Raw genomic sequence first — 17,916 nt, 5'->3', positions numbered from 1 at the left:
AGACCACCCCATTCACTTAACATTAGGCCATTTTTACGGTACAAAAACTTAAATTGTAGGAAAACGATGAAAAGTTGAAACTTGAAAAATAGACCCGCACTAAACATGAATATGTGGAATGATATGAAGTTCGAACGGTATGAAATGAATGAACTGGGAAAGAGTTAAAACGAACCTAAAAAACGGTCGGAATAATAAAAATAATAATAACTAGAAAATGTGCAATTTCTGAAGAAATTGCGTGTGAAGGTGAAACCGTTGAAGGTTTGGGAGTTGAAAAATGGAATGATGTGGAACGATTGAATGGTGTGAATCTGTGAAGAAATATGAATACAAAGTTGAAAAACTGTAAAAAAGTTGAACTGTGGAATTTGAAAATGAATGAAAAACTGAAAAAAGTTGAACTGTAGAATGATGTGAATCTGTGAAAAATTATGAATCCTACAAAGTTGAAAAACTGAGAAACTGAAAAAAAACGAATGTTTGAATCATAAAAAGTGTGGATGATCCAACGTAAAAGCAGAAGAGAAAATACAAAGTTTTTCAACTTTGTATTATTCACATTTCTTCACTGTTTCACATCAATCCACAATCCACCTCATTCAAATCCACCTCATTCAAATGATTAGCTCATTATCAGGAGTATAAAAATGATCCCTAAGCAAACTTTTTCAGTTTTTTTACTGCTTGAAATATGAATAATACAAAGTTGAAAAACTGAAAAAAACTGAATGTATGAATCAAGCTGAGTTCACCAAGCCAGATGCTGTACTAGGTCGAAGCAGAAGTGAGAGGTAATGAGACGTCTAAGAAAATATCCAAGATGGCCGCCCATAAGGGCAGATGGGAGTTGGAGTCTTCAGTGGTCTAAGATGGCCGCCCGATGGCATCATGGGAAATGGTGTACTTTGTGTAACTAAGCTATAGGTGTCAAACTCCAGTCCTCGAGGGCTTGTATCCTGCATGTTTTTGAATCACACCATTCACTTAACATTAGGCCATTTTTTACGGTAGAAAAACTTGAATTGTAGCTGAAAGTTGAACTGTGGTATAATGGTAATGTGAAGAAATATGAATAATACAATGTTGAAAAATTGAACAAAGTTGAACTGTGGAATGATGTGAATGTGTGAAAAAATATGAATAGCACAAAGTTGAAAACTGAAAAAAAAAAAAACGAATGTTTGAATCATAAAAAAGTGTGGATGATCCGAAGTAAAAGCAGAAGAGAAAAAACAACTGTCAACGTGAAACGCGATTTGCCCGAACCGGGGCACGGACATCTTGAAGATGACAACTCTACCACTGGGCCACGGGGGGGCGGTGTCAGACCACACTGTGAAAGCTTTAAATAAAGAGAATGACGTATGTTTGAACGTGAATCTGTGAAGAATTACGAATAATACAAAGTTAAAAAAACAGAAAAGTTCAACTGTGGAATGAAAAGTAAGATGAAATGAAAGTAAGAACAGTTTGAAAAGGCTAAATTCTTTAAATATGAACAGTATAAAAAACGTGAATTGTAGGAAAACGAATAGTTGAACCTTGAAAAATACAAAAGCACTTCACATGAATATGTGGAATGATATGAAGTTTGAACGGCATGAATTGGATGAACAGGGAAGGAGTTGAAACCAAAAGAAAATACGGAATTAACTGGAAAAAAAACACTGAATGTGCGAAAAGACGCAACCTGGGATTGAACCCACGAACATGAAGTTGGAATACGGTACACAATTCCCATGAGCCACGGGGACATAGGAAATGCGGAAACCGTTAAAGTTTAAAAATAAAGTACGAAGACCACCCCATTCACTTAACATTAGGCCATTTTTACGGTACAAAAACTTAAATTGTAGGAAAACGATGAAAAGTTGAAACTTGAAAAATAGACCCGCACTAAACATGAATATGTGGAATGATATGAAGTTTGAACGGTATGAAATGAATGAACCGGGAAAGAGTTAAAACGAACCTAAAAAGCGGTCGGAATAAAAAAAAATAAATAAATAATAAAGGTGGAGAAAAACATAAGTGTGAAGGTTTCACCTTCACACAATAATAATCCGGAGAATGGCAGCTGCTCGTGGTCGCTGCTCAGGCCCTAATAACAATAATAATAATCCAAAGAAAAACAAGAGGGCTCTCGCAGCGGTAGCTGCTAGGGCCCTAATAATTCGGAGGGCTCTCGCAGCGGTAGCTGCTCGGGCTCTTCCATAATGGTGGAACGTTCAAGCTTTGTTTGCATGTGCGCGCTTACAAAATGAATTTATAGTGCATTTTAGTGCTTAATTCAAACTTGAATTGGTTAGGCATGGGTCCTAAGATTGCTAGTGATGTTAAAGAGAGAAGTAAGAAGATGATTAATATGGAAAGGAAGCTAGAGATAATCAAGAAATATGAATAAGGCTGAGCTAGGCTAGGCTCCCATCACTATGGAATATGGCCGTAACGAGCTCTCATGTCAATCAAAGGCAAATGTCTTTTGCAAGGGCACCAATGATCCCAAGCTGCAGGAATTCATTTGCTCCGATTTCATTTCATTCCCTAGCAGCTCCAGTGTGAGTGTGTGGCTTCAATTTATTTTTATCAGGGAGAGAACCCATTGTGAATTTCTGTTGAATTAGGAGACATACAGAGTCGATAAGGCTTCTTCTTCTTTTGTTTTCTGTTTTTTTAAAAAGGCCTTAATTTAATACAGCTGTGGGTCAAACTAAATTGAACAAAAGCTTTAGTTTTTGCTTCAGAGCAGCAGTGCATGTTGGAGCATGAAAACAACTTTGCATTTATTAATCTGATTGCTTCCATCATCCCTGCTTCATATCACGTTTGGTAGATGAGATTTTTAAACGTTTGTCTTTTGGAAGCAGATCTGCTGACAGCACTGAAAAACTGATGACAGCAGAGAAGAATTGGTTTGTAAATATGCTTTCTCCTTGCTTTTAAAGAGGGCAGATCTGTATCCTGAAGGGTGGTATTTTAGTGTATCTGTATTTAGTGTATAACATGTCCGTATTATTGGCAGTCTCAGCTACCCACAGCTGACTCATGCAAGACACTGAGAAGCAGATGGGGAGAACTGCCCCCACTAACATTTGTACGAACGCTCTTTGCTACCACTTGAGTTCAATTTCTACTTATAAACATTTGGTGTATTATATACAGTTCTTTTATTATTGGTCTTGCAATATTTAACTAAGCAGTCAGGGCAGATATGATTTGCTTTCCCACGCGTACTGTATTCTTGTAATTGCACATTTGATAGTCATAATTTTTTTTTTCTTTCCTTGGTATCTCTAGGCCACAGGTATGTCAAACATACGGCCTTGCAGGATGGATCCGACCCCCAAGGAGGCTTTGTAAAGCATTAAAAAATTAATAGGACTGAACCCATTAGTTCACTGTCTATCATCAGTTGAGAAAAAAAAAATCTTACTTTTATGAGTAATGCCTCGATGAGCACTGCAACTTGCAAGCGAAAGTAACCAGTTGCCATCTTTCTGCAGAATTGCTTGCAGATCGCTTCAGTGACAGCAAGTAGACCAATTCACGTTCCCATTAGTATCTAGCGTCGTCGTTCTACTGCTCAGTGCTGATAAAATTCTTCGATTACCTCGAAGAGATTGAAAATAAGTCGAGGTTCCCAAATATTCGGCTGTAGTCCATGTTGTATTCAACAATCAATCTTGTATTTCTTTCGATGTGACATCATGACTTCTTTGTGTATTAACTTTTTTCCGTCACATACAGTATGTAATTACATTGATGCCACCCACTGTCCAAAATGAGACACTATAGCACCATTTTATTCTGTTAATTCTTCAAACTTTACTGTACGCTTTGCAAAGACTATTGTAATATTAAAAAAGTCAGTCTTGTATTTCTTCTTAACGTTGTATACAGCTCAGCATTTAGCACACAGCAGTTTCATATTTGACATGACATCACAGCTACTTATTCATGAGTTTTCAATTCTTCTGTCATATCCCGTATTTCTCCGAGTACAAGTCGAATTGGGTCAATTTTATAAAAACGGAAGTATAAGTCTACTCCTGATTTGAGTGGTTACATATCTAATGGATGTCCAATTAAAACACTTGGTGTGTGTTATTAAAAATACGAAATTACGCTACATTTAGAGGCATTTCAACATCACATATCAAGTAACATACTGTTGTGGTTATGGGTGGGAGGTGGGGTGGAAATGAGACAAGACTGCGAGGCAATGTATGTGTTCGCATAGACGCAAATGCTAAAATTAATGTCGCAATTCAAAATAAAGTGTTATTAAAACACAGATATGTGGAGAAAAATGGTCTGTTTTGAGTTATGCAGTTATAAGTCAATGCCCCTAATATGAGGGTTGAAAATGAGGGTAAAAAAACCTCAACTTGTACTCTGAGAAATACGGTGACACTGCGGCACCTTTTTATTCTGTTTAATTTTATTTACACTTCATTGTACTCCTTGAAAAGAAGTTGTACAATCACATATTTTGATTGGGGCTATTTTGTCACAGTCTGTCAGCCCGGCCACTCATTGCCCAACTCATCACACCTTGCTCAACCCTCCTACCAATCAGCCCTGTACATCAACAGCTGCCACCACTCAACCACCCAGTGTAAAACCCGGTCTCTGTCCCTCACAATCCGCCAGATTGTCTCCATGCGCCACGCCGAGCCTTCCAGCATTCCCGCCTGCCTGATTACCTGTGTTTTGATCCCGTCCGCTCTTGACCACCCAAATAGCCTGCCGATCTAACCCGACCTCTAGCGCTTTGACCCCACCCGATCCCGATGACCCGATAGCCTGCCGGTCCCACGAGTTGGCCTGTGTCTCCTCCCTGCTTGCTCCTACCTACCCGACCGCCCACCATCTCCCGACTGTGCCTGGCCCTGGCGACCTACCACAACAGCCTGTCCCCAAAAGTCTTCAAACCAGCAAGTGCCCGCTCGTAAATAAAGATCCCTTGACGGCACTGACCTGTCTCTGCATACTCTTGGGCCCTCTCTATTTCTCCCGTGACATATTTCCTTCCACTGCCTCCATTGCAGCGTCAACCAATGATGCACAAATCCTAGACATGATGACTACATGACCACATGCTGTGGCTGCCCGACTAACCGACATGTTTACGTGATGGTCAAGTTGATTGAGGCAGCGTTCCCCTCAAAGGCAAAGCTTTGACATAAAAAATGAAGTTGTAACTTTGCTCATTCGCAATCAGTTCTCATTAGATTTACTTTTCGTATCTATACCAAAACGTGTGCTACATGTACTCAATCGTGAAAACGAGTGAGCATTAAGAAATGGTGGCAGCCAGATGATTTGCCTGCAATGTGTCAAGCCGCACATACAGTAATGCTGACGCAGGGTCAATCAATCAATCAATTAAATTTTATTTGTATAGCCCTAAATCACCGAAGTCTCAAAGTGCTTCCAGATGGAAAGAGGTCATGTGGAGACTTCTTTCGAAAAAAGAAGTCATACAGAGACATCTTTTGGGTGTAAGGTACACAATTAGGGTCCCCTGTCAAAGCTCCCAGAAGGGGAAGGAAAAACTCAAAAACCCCAATTAAGGGAAAATTAGAAACCTCCAGAAGGGACCACAGGTGGGAGGAGCCCCCTTCTAAGCCCACAGAGGTTGAAGTGGATGCTGCATGTATCAAATACAGAAAAATAGATACACATTTCAGACAAGTACAGGTACACAATATAGATTACAGAAAACATATTGTGCTACATAGTGCAATGATGACTTGACAGCGCCAAAGCCATTGGGCAGGAACATTCCAATCAAGTGGACCGCAGATGGCCGATCTCCTAACCCGTGATGGTCGATCAGCGCAGGGCCAAATGGAGGTGGTCACGTCAACCCTCACCATCTAGCTAGCCCCCTCTCCGAACTGGAAGAGGGGGGCAGGAAAAAGGAAAAAAAGAAGAAAGCTGCAGACAGGCCCATTAACTAAATGCTTTTGAGTATAAATGTGTTTGTAGTCAGGATTTGAAGATTTCTACTGAGGTGGCTGCGCGAACTTCCATAGGTAGAGCATTCCATAGTACTGGCACGCAAATGGAAAATGCCCTTGATCCCGCTGACTTCTTTTTAGCCCGTGGGATCGATAGCAAACCGGCATTTTGTGACCGAAGTAATTAACAGAACCTTAAAATCACATCTCATGTGTATTGGAAGCCAATGCAGGTCAGCTAGAATCGGAGTAATATGAACGAACTCTCTCGTCCTTATCAATAGTCTCGCTGCTGCATTCTGTACAGACTGCAGGCTTTTGATGCAGGACATGTAACGTTTTGTTTTCTGGACTTTCCAATAGTCTAGGCGCGACGCAACAAATGCAAGTATTAATGTTTCTGCATCACTCGGATAGGGCGAATTTTTTTGCGAAGGTGAAAAAACGCTGTTCTTGTCATGTTATTAATATGTGTCAGAAAGGAGAGAGTTGAGTAAAATATTACACCGAGATTTTTTGCAGAACTACTTTGGGAAATAGTACAGTTTTCCAGGTTCTATGTGGTATTCTTAATCAAGTGCTGATGATGAGCAGGGCCAATAATTAACATCTCTGTGTTACTAGAGTTAAGACGCAGAAAAGACATCCATTGTTTAATCTCGGCAAGGCAGGCCTCCAGTTTACTGCACTTGCACGGATCTGTTATTTCTAAAGGCATATACAGTTGGGTATCATCGACATAGCAATGAAAACTAATAGCATGTTTACGTATAATATCGCCAAGAGGAATCATGTAGATGTTGAACAGTAAGGGACCAAGTACTGACCCCTGCGGGACACCACATGAGACGGAGAAAGATTCAGAGATCGCATTGCCATAAGAGACACTATGCATCTTTCCCAGGATTTAAGATCTGAACCAAGAAAGTGCTGATCCCGAGATACCAACACATGATTTAAGACGTTCTATAAGAATATGATGATCAATAGTATCAAATGCGGCACTAAGGTCAAGCAATAATAATATTGATGAGATTTTGGAATCCATGGCTAAGAGAAGATCACTTTTACAAGGGCTGTCTCAGTTTAGTGGTAGGCCCTAAATCCTGACTGAAGGAGTTCAAATCTACTGTTATCAATCATGTAATCCCTAAGCTGTTGTGCTACAACTTTCTCAAGAATTTTTGCAATAAACGGAAGATGTGACACCGGTCTATAATTAGAGAGATGTTCAGGATCGAGGTGAGGATTCTTAAGTAATGGTTGAATGACGGCCATCTTAAAAGCTTCTGGTACAATGCCAGAGGAAAGTGACAGATTGATTTTTATTCAAGAGAGATGACCCTAAGACCGGGAATAAGTCTTTAAAACGAGTTTGCCTGGAAGCGGGTCGAGCATGCATGACGTCGGCTTTGCTGCATTAACCAGGTGTAAGACACTCCAGGGTTACTAAATCAACCTGGGACAGGCTAACCAGAGTTTCTTGAACCTCAATTGTTATTGAGACATTTCTTGTCTCAATTGTTATTGAGACAAGGAAAATAAGTGACATTGTCAGGGTTACTGGACTGGGAAGAGCCATGGTGACAAGCCTTAACAACTGTGGACAGACGTGCCTCTCAGGCGCTGCAGTTGGACACCACAGATAAAACAATACAAAACAACAGAAGCGTAGACCTGTTTAATTGTAGAGTCGGACCTCATGAGATTAGATAAGATTGATTAACTTTATTGTCCCCAGGGGGAAATGTTTCCTGGTCAAAAGGGATTTGACCACAACAGTGTTAAAACAGACATATAAACACACATCAGCATAGCAGCAGTGCAGAGAAATTAGGCCACTCTAGCATGTTAATGGCAATCCTGCAATAAAATCAGTCTTCTACTTCAAAATATCAACTAATCTACTTCAAAAATCAAAATAAATACCAAAGATAAAAGAACTTGATCCTGCTAAGGCTCTATCCTTTTGACTTTTGTTCAGTAAAACAAACTATAAGTTCAGTAATACCATTAGCTCTGCAGGATGCAATAATAAGGTCAGCCGAAGGCCAATTTGGAATGCAAATAAATTCATTCAGCGCAAGTAGGTTCTGAGGGACAGACTACCAGGTGACACTGCCTTATATATGTCCCCGATGTCATATACATGATGTTTTTGATGGTATGCATTCTCGTCTTGCGCTTGCGCGAAGGCTTGTTCCGTGCTTTTAGCACCGCCTCTGGCGGTCATCTGGGGCTCATAGAACCGCTGTTACATATGCAACTGTCTTTTCCTTATGAATTTTAAAAGTGATTGGTTGTCAACAGTGACTCATTAAACTTTGACCTGCAAGATAATGCATCACGTTTGTGTCACGGCTGATTTGACTGCTCAACTCCAGTTAACTCGACTCACAAGGGTCGTGGGCTCGTGGCTTCCTGGTGCCTATCCCAGCTGTCGACGGGCAGTAGGCAGTGGACCTCTCGCTTGCGCTTCACACACGATCTCGGCTGGTTGCTGTTGTCCATCTTCCGCTGTACCGGCTGTGTTATGCACCCGTTGCGTTTTTTTTTTTTTTTTGTGGCGTGTTCCTCTTGCCGTTCGGCGGCATCTCGCCTCCGCTCTCAGCACCCTGTCTCCGGCTCGCATGGGTTGTGTCCCGCACCGGCTCCTGCCTAAACAGCTTTTGTTGCACTTTTCTCAGTCGTATGGAGGGTTCTGTGCTGTGCTCCAGTTGTGGCTGTCGCGTTGTGCTGGCAGACTCACAGGGTGGATGCAGTTTGCGTTGCCGTGACTCGGCGCACTTTAACACGGAGGTGAGTGTGGCAGTGAATGATGTGACTGGTCCTTTGGAGTCCAACAAGGTTGCCTATTTGCGTCCCCAATTGGAAGGGATGTCTGCACTGTTGCAGGAGCACCTCCAGCCATGTGCCTCTGCTTTCGGTGAGCTGTCCTCTTTTCAAGGCGCTGTTGCAACAGACCTTTACAAGGATGTTGATGCCATTTCTCTGTCTGCTTCAGACTCATGCTTCCGTGGGTGGGTCTGAGTTCGATTCTAGGGACTCCACTGTTGGTTCCCCTCCTTCTGAAACAGGCTCGTCCCTCAACGTATTGGGTGATGCGGATTCACTTATGTCCCTTTTGCGCGCTGCTTTGCGGGACCTTCAGGTGGACGTCCCTTGTCCCCAATCTCCCCAGAGAAATCCCTTTTTCTGTGGTGGCCGCTCATCTGCTGCCTTCATTGTTCCACAATGTGGCCATGATTTAGATCTCTTGCAGTCCTGTTGGGCCGATACTAGTGCTTTTGCCCGCCTTACTTCTGAGGGGCGTATGTTGGCTGCTAACATTGGGTTAGACAGCATGTATGTTGTGGAGGAGGATGTCGATTCCTTGCTCTTGTCACCAGATGATCTCTCTCGGAAAACGCGGCGTTGTCCTAACGTACAATGTCACATGGCGAATGACCTGTTGCATGTGCACACTCGGCTCGCATTGGCAACTCTGTCTTGCACCTTTTGTTCGCTGCCATGGATGTGGCGAAGAAAGGAGATACTGAGTCGGTTTTGTTGTTTGGCTAGGCATGTCTACATGCTTTTGCCTTTATGACAAGGGACCACGGGTGGGTGATGTCCTACTTGGTGTGTTCGCGCCGCCTTTTGTGGGTGTCTCAGTCCTCCTTGACTGAGTCCTCCAAGCGTACTCTGCGGGACTGTCCATGTTGTCCCTGGGACGTTTTTCGGTTCTGGTGCAGTGGAGGCACTGGAGCGGTTGCTCTGGGTCCATCAGGCCCGTGTGCAGCTCTCCAACCGTGACAGAGCTTCTGCCAGTTCTGGTCCTCCTTGTTTTCCCGCCTCTGTGCCTCGTTACCGTTTTCCGTCGCTTAGCCAATTGTATAGGGGCACCAGTTCCTTACGTCTCCCCAGAAGATATGCTGCTGTGGGCAGTTTCTCTTCTGCGCGCGTGTCCACAGCAGGTTGCAGTTCCGGCGCCGGCCCTCCTAACAAAGTCCAGTCCAGGAGACCTTTATCGTCGACACGGCAAAGGCCTTGGCCCTTGATCAGGAGCTTCTTACTCTCCTGGCCAAAGGGGCCATCGGGCCTGTTTTCCTTCCATGGCTATCCAGGGACTTTTATTCCCCTTACTTTCTTGTCCCAAAGAAGACAGTTGGTTATCGTCCGATTTTGGACATGAGGGCTCAATCGTTACTTCAAGAGGTTACCATTACGCATGCTAATGACGTCTGACGTATTGCGGTCGGTCAGTTTTGGCGAATGGTTCACGTCAGTCGATCTGACAGACGCTTACTTTAATGTCCCCATCACGCCTCATCACAGGCGTTTTATGCGCTTTGCTTACAGGGGCGCCCACTGGCAGTTCTGGGTGTTTCCGTTCGACCTCTCACCAACGGTGTTCACTCGCTTCATGAAGGCGGCCCTTGCCCCCCTGCAGACGAGGGGCATGAAAGTTCTCCCATACCTGGACGACTGGCTGATCTGCGCTCAGTCTCGTGCTCAGGTGGTCAGGGATACTACCATGCTGCTTCATCACGTGTCTCGGTTGGGCATCAGGGTGAACTTGGCAAAGGTTCCTTCACAACAGACCACCTTTGTTAGGGTGTCACTGGACTCCGTGGCCATGCTGGCCCACCCTTTACTTGAGCGAGTGGACGACGTTTTGCGTGTCCTGGAGGGTTTTTGCTTAAACAGGCGCCTTTCTTTCGTACATTTTTTTGTACCTACTGGGCAAGTTGACTTTTCTCACCGCGGTGGTTCCTCTGGGGCTCTTACACCTTCGTCCCTTACAGATGTGGATGCCAATAGACATCGGGACCGATGCCTACGGGTGTCTCGTCGCTGTCGCATTGGCCCCATGGCGCCGGCGTGCTTTTGTAGCCGCGGGTGTCCAGCTCGCGGTGGTGCCGTCTCACCGGGAAGTGGTATCCACGGATGCTAGTCCCTCTGGCTAGGGTGCCGTTTGGAAGCACAGGTTCGCTCAGAACATTGGTCATCAGCGGACACCACAGACCACATCAATGTCCTGGAACTTCGGGCTGTGGATTTGGCACTCATCCACTTCCTGTCATTCCTTCGGGATCGGCACATCCTTGTACGGTCGGACAATACCTCGACAGTTTTCCACATCAATCATCAGGGGGGTACCAGGTCCATCAGGCTGCTGCTGGTCGCTCGAGCCGTTCTTCAATGGGCGGCCGCCCACCTAGCCAGGGCAGCCTTACTTCCGGGTGTCCTGAATCAGGTAGCGGGCTTGTTGTCTCACGGGGTTCCAGCGCCAGGGGAGTGGCATCTGCTTCCGGAGATTGTGCTCACTGTATGGGCTTGTTTCGGTCAGGCTCAGGTCGATCACTTTGCCACGCAAGAGTTCACTGTCGCCTTTGGTTCTCCCTGATGGAGGTCAACAGTCCACTGGGGCAGGATGCCTGACACATCCTTTGCCGTTTTGTCTCCTATATGCCTTCCCTCCACTTCCCCTGATCTGGATGGTGCTCCGGAGGGTCCTTCAGGAGGGCCACACCCTGTTGCTGGTGGCCCCCTTTTGGCAGGCACAAACGTGGCACTTCACCTGTGTTTTTGGCCTCTGGGGGGCATGACCCATTGCTGAGCTGCTGCTCTGATTCAGTCAGGTGCACTATTTTCAACGCCAGGACTCCTTCCACACGGTTGTTGTATAACAACAGGTGGACGTTTTTTGTGCCGTGGTGCACGACGCTTGCCACGGACCCAATGGCTTGCCCTGTTCTTGCTTTCTTGGAATTTCTGCAGTCTCGCCTGCAAAAGGGTCTTTTGCCAGTTTCTACTTTGTGAATGTTGCAGCCCCCCATTCTCTGTGGTCTTGGGCTCCTCGAGGGCGTCTGTGAGGTTGAGGTGAGTACTGTGGTCTCCTAGTGACTTCCCTGTTATTCGTCATTCCGTGCTTTTAGCACCGCCTCTGGCGATCTGGAGGGGCGAACTAGAACGACAGTTACGTATGGAACAGCGGTTCTATGAGCCCCGGATGACCGCCAGAGTTACTTGTCACTCCGATTCCTTGTCTCTGTGTTGTTTGCGCGAGTAGGTTCTGAGGGACAGACTACTGGGTGACACTGCCTTATATATGTCCTCAGTGTTATATACATGACGATTTTGATGGTATGCATTCTCGTCTTGCACTTGCGCAAATGCTTATTCCGTGCTTTTAGCTCATAGAACCACCGGGGCTCATAGAACCACTGTTACATAAGTATCTGTTGTTTTCTTGATACAAGGAATAACATTACCTAAATTAGCATAAACTTTAGACTTATGTTTTCTAGCTAGCCGCTTCTTTATCCCTGCCATGGGCAAAAATCTTTCTGCTTTTCAAATAGAAGTTACAGTTCGAGCCAAATTAAAACAAAAAGAATACAATTTAAAAAGTGTTTTAGGTTCAATTTACTGGCTTTATCTGCCCGTTTCCCTTTACCTCTTTCTCTGTCGCTCTCCCTCTTGCTCGTTCACTCACTGACAATTAGTTGAGTTTTTTTTCATTGATTAATTTGTGTCCAAATAAATCCATCTTCTCTGGCCCAAGTTTGTGTGAGGTGAACTCGTTTGCTATTTCTGGGTGAAGGTAACAAGCAATCTAATTGGACAGCAAACAGTCTGTCAATGTACTTTTGCTAGTTTTGATTGGCTGGCACTTTCTTAACACGTGTGCCAAGCAGAGCACGCAGTAAGCACATCTACAGTAGGTGTTGAGCAGGGAGAGGCCTATCGTGTTGAGAGATTTTTAGCAAGCAAAATCTTATTGTGTGCAAAATTTTTGATTCATTGCTCGTTGATTGCTCGATAGTGATTTCACCTGCGACATAGAGGAGGCTCTTTCTCGCGGGCTCTCTTTCCCTCTCTGACAAGGAAGTACAGATGATAACGCTGACATCTTGAACGTAAATAAATTACCATATTCATGACCCATGTGAGAGTTGCTTATGTGGAGCGCCGTGACATATCAACACAGTAGTAAAGTATCATAGAAAGTAGAATGTTATGTTAACAGGGCTGCATGCATTTTGTGCATAATAACTATTATTGTAAATGATATGTTTATATAAAATGTGAATTAAATAACTCAGAAAAAAAATATATACTCCTGTTTCATTTCAGATTATATTTTGTCATTACAGGGTATGGGACAAGAGAAAAATATATTTCTGTTCGGAACATCCGGGACATCTTTCTTGATGATCTGTTGTAGTGATTGCTATTATTTTAATCTTGTTGTTTTAGGTTTATCTCCATGCTACCAATGAGAAGTGATAGAACATGTTTGTTCACATTACGTTCTTAAATTATTATCAGGAATAGTTTTCAGTTTTTTTTTGTTTTTGTTTGTTTTTTATTGTCGTTATTGAAACATTGGCCACATATTACTGTAGGACCACTATGATGAAAGCACTGATAGAAACAGATGCGTAGAAAACTTGAAATATTTCCTTCAGTTTGGCAGAAGGGTTGTTTGTTTACCCTGTAAATTGGTGTCCTTGCCATACTGCGCCTCTGGTAAGTGTCTGTCACTGAACTCACATACTGGGAATGAGAACATGGAATGCTGTGAACTTGTAGTCGGGTGTCTAGACGAAGGCCAGAGGTAACTTGGAAACAAAAATGACAGAGGCTTGCCTAATGGGCGTGAATGACAGACTAGCAGGCTGTCAGTTTGTAATTGTTGACACCTTGTATCTCTTAGCCTATTCCCTAACATTGCTAGCAGCTAACATGAAATGATTAAAGCAGCTTGTACTTACTGTAAATGACTTTCATCTCAAAACTGAATGTCAGAGTTTCTCTTTTTTTTTTTTTTTTTTAACTTTTAATCTACGATCACCTTTTACTTCATGAATCTAACCAGGGAATCTGACCATAACAAGCTCATCACATAAAGGTCAATAAATCCTTTCCATAGTTTTTATTTATGATGTTTTTTAATTGTATACATGTATATTACTGTATACATACATACTTACCATACTATTTTGGTACCAGTTTTTAAAATGTATATACAATTTTGATGTTTTTACCTGGGGTTTTACATGCATTAGCAAGTTAACATACAGTAGGTTTGGAATGCCCGCCATACAGCAAATCCACGTTATGATCCCAACTGCGGAACAGATTAATCTCGTAAACCGGGGGCTCACTTTATATATAAATAAAATAATACACCAATGAAAAGTCAAGGTCCATGGAAAAAAACTGATGAATGTTCAGACATGTATCAACTAGCCTTCTGATTCGTTAATTCAAGGCTGTGGGTATTTCAAGAAATGGTTTTCGAATTGATTTTAGTCCAAATAAGACATGCGTTACTGCCCTGTTGCAGTGTCGACTATTTATTATTTATTTACTATTACTAATTATTGAATAATTCATATTGGTTGGCTAAGAGAGCATTTTTACACCCAGCTCACACCAAAGATTGGCTTTACCTGAATTTTCTGCAGATTTTAAACTTCAGAGAGAGAGAAGCTGGAGTAATCAAATCCTATGTTTAGTTGAGGAAATAGTTTAGCTTTGATTTGTCTTACAGTTTGGCGAGTAGATTATAATGCTTAACCACCTCCGATACAGAAACAAAACAGGAGGAAAGGAAGCTTGGGATCTGCATTTCTGTATTGACCACTGTCCGTTTTTTATTTTCTGTTTGACAATTCTCTTGGACTCTGAATTTCACTCCCGTTGGTGCAATGCATTTTGAAAAAATGGCAGTGGCGATCGTGGGAATCGTAGCATTAAGATGAAATGGCTTCCCAGTGGTTCATTACACACCTAGGTACAAATTCTAATGGCTACTAGCAACTTTTCTTTTCACAAGAAGCTAGTGCTCAGCCTACTTTTAACAATTTACGTTGTTTTGTAGAATTTTTGTAAATTAACTATCTAGTACTACGGAAATATATTGATGATATGTGCTATATAGCTATATAATGTATGTGTTTTTTATAGATTACACTGATGACTATGTATTGTAGGGGTTTGGTGATCATTTTCACTTTTCTGGCACCTTTATATTATTATTATTGTTTGAAGGCATTTTTCATCTTTTTTATTCCGCCCGTTTTTTTGGCGCGTTTCAACTCATTCCCAATTCATCCGATTCAAATGGTTCCAATTTCATATTATTCCAATTAATCGTGCAGCAACTTCCATTTTTGTCATTACAAATATTTACAGATTTCCCACAATTCTGTTTTCCATGCCAAAAATCCCATTGACTTAACATTTGGTGATTTTACATATCATATTTACAGCTTTCACATGTCATATTTTCAATATTTAGCTCATCAATCTCTCCTTAGGGATCATTCCCATCATTCCAGTAATTTATGCATTCAAATATTTTCCCATAATTCCTTAGTTTTCACCCTTTAATATTTCAAAATTCATTTTCAATGGGAGGATTCCCCATTCATTCCCAATGGAAGATTTAACATTTCACATTTTGAGCTTTACTATTTCAAATTCATAATATTTAACTCTTTAAATTCACCTCCTTCCCACCATTCCTATAATCATAAATATTCATATTTTCCCATAATTCCATAATTCCTCTGCTGGAGCAGAGTAGTTTGATAATTGTAGATTAGATGGGCACATCTGATAGTGCGGGCCTTAGCCCTCTCGCTAGTCTGATTAGCATTCACGCTAAGCCGCTAGTGTCGGCTTGCGTGGGCTGTAGCCTACCTGCTAGTCCGGCAGCAGCCTGCTAGGCGCGGTGAGCCTATTCAGACGCATAATCATTTTAGCCCCCTTGTTAGGCACACACCATTTCAGTCTACTGGCTCCCGCACATTAGTTATAGGGGACTCCATCAATCCTGACATTAAGGTTAAAACGCCAGCAATGTGTATTCCTGGGTCCAGAGCACCTGACATTGAAGCTAGTCTCAGGGAGCTGACACGCAAGAGACCTTAGACACCAGCATAGTGCAAACGTGATACATGTCGGCTCCAATGATACGTGATTGAGACAGTCTGAGATTACAAGAAGAACATCGCTAGGATTTATAATCTCGCTAGAAAAATGAGTCACATCAAGTAATTGTCTCTGGCCCTCTGCCTGTGAGAGGCAATGATGAGAGGTTTAGCAAATTATTGTCGCTTAATCGGAGGATGGCTAGTTTCTGTAGAGAGCAAGGTTTCCAGTTTGTAGATAAATGGCCCTCTTTCTGGGGCTGGTCCAACCTGCTGAAGAAGAACGGGCTTCATCCTATTTGGGAAGGCGCCAACACTCTTTCTGGAAACATAGATTACTGTTTGAGCCTTCCATGACTTCTCATATCAGAGCATGTCGGATCGCAGGTGAGTAGCGAACCTGCTAGAACTGGTGTTGAGTCGTTAAGGCTAGAGTTAACTGGCACAAGGCTAAACTGTTACAACACACTTAGGCTAGGTCACTGCAATCCACGCAGTTTCATTGCCTAATGCTGAATCACCTAGTGATAAGATTTCTGCTGAGGTGGCACTAAGTAAGGAACATATCCATGCTTCCTCAATCAGTCGGATTAGTGACATAATACCTTGGAGGAATATTAATACTTGCGTGGTACCCATTAACAACCTGATTCCTACATTATTAACATTGCAACAAGGTTTTTATTACTTAAAATACAAACTGAGACCCAGGCATCAAATTCGAATTAATATTCGCACTGCTAACTCTAAAACAATAGTTTAGGAAAACATTCACGGTTTAAATTCGGCTTTATTAATATTAGGTCACTCTCCTCAAAAGCACTTCTTGGAAATGACCTTATCAGAGATCACAATGTTAAAGTGTTTGGTGTCTGCGAAACCTGGTTAAACCAAATGAATTCTTAACGATAAATGAGGCCTCTCCCCCAAACTTTGTGGGTTCACACGTTGCTCGTCATTTTATAAAAGGGGGGAGTGTTGCCCAAATTTCAGAATCTGGTCTCAAACCCAACACAAGTACTAATCACACCTTCAGGACATTTGAGGCTCTCGTTATGCGATCCACCTCATCACCACCATTCTATGTGGCAGGTATTTACCGTCCTCCGGGTCCATACTGTAATGCTGGGTTGTTAGATAAATTTCCTGAACTTATGGCTGATTTAATAACTCATGCGGACAATATATTAATTATGGGTGACTTCAATATTCATATAAACTCCCTGTTGGAGCCACCTACTGTATCTTTTCAAGCAATAATCGAAGCATTTGGTTTCACACAAATGCAGCGACTCACCAGAATGGTAATATCTTAGATTTAGTGTTAACCCGTGGCCTTACTGCCTGGAATGTCACAATTTTGCCGTATGCTAACACTATGTCTGGTCATTATCTTTTAACCTTCGAAGTCCTGGCTCAGTGTGATCTTATTGACCACAACCAAGGTTATAAAAGCCTTAATATTAACTCATTAACCACTGCTGCACTTTCTGAACTACTGCCTTTGGCAACATTTACTTTTCTGTCTTTCATTGGTTCAGTCGATAAGCTCACATACGATTTCAATAGCTACGGTTCTTTTAAATTCGCTAAACTCCGTAGCACTGTTAAGATTTAAAACTTGTCTGAAGCGGGACACTCCTTGGTTTACGAATGAAACGCATGCGCTTAAATTGTTAAGCAGAAAACTTAAATAAATGCCGAACAACCAAACTTGAGATTTTTCGTCGAGCTTGGTGCGATAGCTTGCTGAAATATAAAGAGGCTCTTAGGTTAGCTAAAACAAATTATTTTTCCATAAATGATGAGTCTTAATAAATATAACCCAAAATATTTATATGATATGGTAGCAAAGCTAACACAGCAGAAGTTTAATCATAGCTTCCTCCATTCAGCACACAATTGCATTTACTCAGCGGATTCAGCTAATAAGGGACGAAATAAAAAATGCAGCGCCACTTACCCTCTCAGGTTCTGTGATTGCTGATGTTGATTTGGACAATCAGGTTAATGAAAGT

The 17,916-nt window shown here is 42.4% G+C and overlaps 1 protein-coding gene and 1 pseudogene across 1 annotated transcript in view; both read left to right on the top strand.

The window, feature by feature from the left end:
- The window catches only part of enah (ENAH actin regulator), a 182,835-nt gene that overhangs the window by 10,171 nt on the left and 154,748 nt on the right, over positions 1-17,916 (top strand). The window lies entirely within an intron of this gene.
- On the top strand, positions 16,272-17,713 carry LOC148407542 (uncharacterized; annotated as a pseudogene).

Source organism: Hippichthys cyanospilos, chromosome 20, assembly GCF_059441005.1.
Source record: "Hippichthys cyanospilos isolate Australia breed blue-spotted pipefish chromosome 20, RoL_Hcya_1.0, whole genome shotgun sequence".
In the NCBI taxonomy this organism is placed as follows: Eukaryota; Metazoa; Chordata; class Actinopteri; order Syngnathiformes; family Syngnathidae; genus Hippichthys; species Hippichthys cyanospilos.
The sequence above is the reverse complement of the archived record's forward strand: the minus strand, read 5'-3'. Positions and strand labels throughout refer to the sequence as shown.